Source organism: Nicotiana tabacum, chromosome 16 (assembly GCF_000715075.1).
Source record: "Nicotiana tabacum cultivar K326 chromosome 16, ASM71507v2, whole genome shotgun sequence".
NCBI lineage: Eukaryota > Viridiplantae > Streptophyta > Magnoliopsida > Solanales > Solanaceae > Nicotiana > Nicotiana tabacum.
In genome coordinates this window covers 50147088-50151599 of record NC_134095.1, presented here as the reverse complement: position 1 = coordinate 50151599, position 4512 = coordinate 50147088, and positions in this window count along the sequence as shown.

Sequence of the window (4512 nt, the reverse complement as noted above, 5' to 3'; positions counted from 1 at the left end):
ACTTCCAACGAAGAAAGAAAATATTTTTGGGGTTTTGAATTTTTGCCGTTGAAAAATAAATCTTTGGATTCTCAGTTTTCTTTTTAATTTCCGAAAGAAAAACTTCTCAAGAAAAATGAAAATATTTTCCAATTCAATTTATTTGTTTATTAAAATTTTTGGATTTGATACCTCAATGATATATTTAAAGGAAAATATTTTATAGATTTTTTTTGGGAATTATTGAAAGAAAGACTTCTAAAGAAGAATGAAAATATATTTTTTTTGAATTTCGATTTTTTTTAGAATCTTCGAAAGAAAGACTTCTAAAAAAGAAAAAAATATTTTTAGATTTTTAATTTTTGCCTTTGAATTTCCGGACATATTTTTGGATTCTGAATTTTCTTTTTAATTTCCAAAATAAAAACTTCTGAAGAAGAACGAAAATATTTTGGAATTCAAATTCTTTTTTTTTTTTTAATTTCTGATTTGATGCATCAAAGATCAAAGGAAAGTATTGTTGGATTTTCGAAAATTGGGGGCTGGACCCAATAAAGGTTGCCTACATATCTCACATCCGGTGAGAATCAAACCCGCGTAGTTCGATGAAACTGACTATTTTTTTTTTTTTATGAAAATAAATCTTTACACCTCACGCCACACTACTTCAAATTTTTAGTAAAAAAGGATTATTTATACTAAACTAGGAGAATGATTTTCTCTTTTAATTCTGCTCAACTAATTTTGTAAAGCCGGTCAACAATGCAACCAAGCCTTCCAAATAATGTAGCAAGTAGCACATAATTGCACATGATGGTCTTAAATAGGATACATGTCTTATACGGACCCGACCCACGTGCCGAGCTTCGCTAAGTCAAATGCATTTGATTCAAATAATGCGAACCTACTAGGGATATTCGGCATGAGGTTTGTTCTTCTAGGTTTAAATCCTATTGGAGAAGGTATCTAGAATGGCTTACTCGAGCGGGCAACTCGAGCCGAGGAGGGTCAGCATACCGGTAGCATTGCTTTCCGGCTTAGCTAGTGGTGCTCACCGCCTAAAATATGTGTGACTAAAATCCTTCAACGGGTGACAAGCACCTTAGCTATCTCAAAGAAAGCGGGCTATGTCAAGCAAATGCCCAATTGTTTTCAAGAAGACTCAGAGAGGGCGCATGAGAAGACAATTTATATGTACAGTTCAACATATCAAAGCGGTAAAAAGCGAACATGTAGTACATTAGGCACAAACAAATCACAATATATACAAAAACTAATAAAGCCAAATAAAAAGTCAACATGTACAAGCTCGAATTCTTGAATTTTCCTAGCCTAGTTGTCAGAGCTGTCACACCCCTTTTCTACCCTCGCAAAAAGATAAATATGTGTGTTATGGATTGTGAGTTAAAGAGTTTTTCCAATTGAAGTGACAAATTTGAGTATGCATTATTCTATTTACAGAGTCGCCACTTGGAATTAATTTTTCGGTGTTCCAAGTCACCTTTTATTTGAATCCCTAGTCAAAGGAAGATTTGACTCTATTTTTTGTCGGTCCGCAAAACAAAGTTCGGGTAGAGAATTCTGTTTGGGGAGAAGGTTTAAGGCATTTTCCGAGTCCCGTAGTTCTAGCACGGTCGCTTTATTGACTTAAAACTTGGCTTAAATTAATTTTTGGATAAACTGTGCTTTATATGATTTTCGTGTTTTACCTATCCGCGCTTATTTATTGATTATTAGAATAAAAAAATGATATGGATAAATTACGTTGTCACAACCACGCTACACAAGCGAATGCATGATCGAATAGCAAAATTAATCAACTTATCATAATTGCACCTCGCAAGCGAATCCGAAATCATGACAATCAATTATTCGTAGTACTTTTGAGAAATTACTACGTTTGAAAAAATTGATTCTTAAAAATTATTAAAAATCAACTATCGCGCTATGTAAGTGAACCCGCGATTTTAACAAATGATTAATAAAATAAAAAATTAACTAAAACTAATGGCCATGGTATGAGATTATTAAATTAATTTATTGAATGTTAAACATCACGCTACGCAAGTGATTTCGTGAAGTTAAAGCGTACCTACTAATTGCCTAGCGATTAAAATGGATCATTTCCTGGGAGCAAAGCAAGTCTTTTGTAGTAGAGAAAAATTATTTCCTAATTACTGAATTTTTGAGAAATTCTATTAAGTTTCCACGCTAAGTAGATATTACTTTTAAAAGTTTTAATTAATGCCTTGCACCAAAGAAACACCCGGTACAAAATGCTCCTAAAATTTAGAACTTTAGTTAGCAAAAGGACGTTGAAATAGAGACCCAAACACGAAATTCACATTTTATATATTTTTATGAAACTATATTTTGATTAATTTAAACATCAATTCAAAGAAGAATACACTTTCATTTTTGTGTATGATCGTGGATTCCTAATTCTTGAAATTAGTAACATTAGTCTATATACAATCTCATTATCAAAGCTACTTTTCCATGACAAAAAAACCTTTTCAATATGAATAAAGTTAGGGATATAATTTAGCTCAACAACAGGTTGAGATTAAAATAAATACATTCTTACAACTACACCATAGATGTCATTTGTCATGTAACTACAAAGAAAAACTAATCTGCACCAAAAATATTTAATCCTTGCTTAATACCAAAGGAAGAAAAGTAAATCAACATGTTGTTTTATCATGGAAATACCTTAAATATTCAACAATAGAATTTATAACATTGAAACTAAAAATATAGAAACGAATTCCTCTACTAAGACAAGTTCTTTCATAAAACGTTAATTTACAATAAGAATATGGAAAGTAGAGAATGAGAACACAAACTAACTTTTAGAGTAGAAACTCTATTTCTTTTGTTTCCACTAATGCAATGAAACAAGAAGCAAATTACAAGTTTCAGATAGCTCCAAACCAGCAGTCACAATAGTAAATTAGCAGCCCCAGTAACTCTAAACCAAGGAATCCCAGAAGAAAATAGCAAAACAAAATCCCAAAAACTAATGCTTCAAACTAAGAGCACGTGACTTCTTACCGTTTTTATTACTCTTTTCTGGGAAAAAAAGTTGCTGAAATTTTTATCTTTTTCTCTCTTTTTTCTGATGCCCCTTTTAGTGTGTAGAGATGTGTGTTGAAAAACTCCTCCTTAAAGTGAAAGAAGGACCCTCTCTTTATAGGAGAGGAGGAACATGATTTCATTATGAAAATCTGTTCAAAAGACAGATTTTTAACAAAAAACTGTCCAATACTATTCAAAGGACAGCTCTTTGGCAAAAAATCTATCCAAGAGATAGTATTCTACCAACTAGAGGCAGATTTTTGGAGTTTTGTATTCCAAACAGTACACAAACAGTACATTACAACCAAACATGTACTCTATTATCAATTACTGATTCAACAATGTCAAAAGCAGATAATTCAGCACTCAAACATCCGGAATTAAATCCAAACGAATGCGGAAATTAGATAACCAAAATCAACAAATAAATTAAAACCGACTAAATGTTTACTAAGCATAATATCAGAAGTAATATTATACTAAACAATAACAAACAAACAAAAATCAGAACCAAAATTAACTAAATCCAAACTTAACACAAAACAAAAAATTAGAAAAAGAAAAGAGGAATTAGGATCTTACCATATAAAAGGATTTAATGCTAATTCGAGTAGCGACGAAATGCGAAGTATATCGGACAACGACAAATCGACTACGAGCGAACTTTTCACGTTACCAGACACCTAAACCAAAGATTCGGCGAACCAGTTTGGATCTTGGTATTGTGCTAGCGTGAAAATATCACTCGAGTCATATCTAGGCAAAAGGGAAAGAAGGAAAAAAAAATAAGAAAAAAGAAGAGTGAGCAGCGGCTGCGGTAGTGCAGCCGGGGGAGGTGGCCGCCGGAATTCGGCTGGAGTTTCGGGTGGAGACCAAGGCAAGAGGGTAGGCATGGTAGAGCTCTATCCATTCATATATGTGTTGTAGGATGGTTGTGGACGGAACTTCACGAATTTGGGCATAAAGGTGGCGGCTAGGGTTTTTCTAGATCTAAAATTCATGGAGTTTGAAGGAGAATTAAAGGATTTGTGGCTTTGATTCATGGAGAGGAGGTTGAGAGGAAGATATGATAAACTTTTGGGGTGGTTTGGACTCTGGTGGACGGCGGCGGGCGGTGGTTCCACCATGGAGAAGGGCGGCGACGGCATATAAGAGAAGGAGAGAAGAGAAGATGTCTAAGGTTTGGGTTGGGTGTAAATGAGGCCAAAAATCTGATTTTGGTCTTTAATATTTTTGTTGAGGACAAATCTAGACCATTAGATTAATATGGATTGAATGGCTATGATGTATTTTTATTTACTTAACAAAAACAACGTAGTTTTCTCTTGAAACTACGTCGTTTTAAATCCTCCCATAGCTGCCCCTGTCTTGCACTCTTGGCCACTTTCTCTTTCAAATTTGGACCAATTTCTTCCTTAATACTACTTATTAAACTAAATTTACACAAATAAA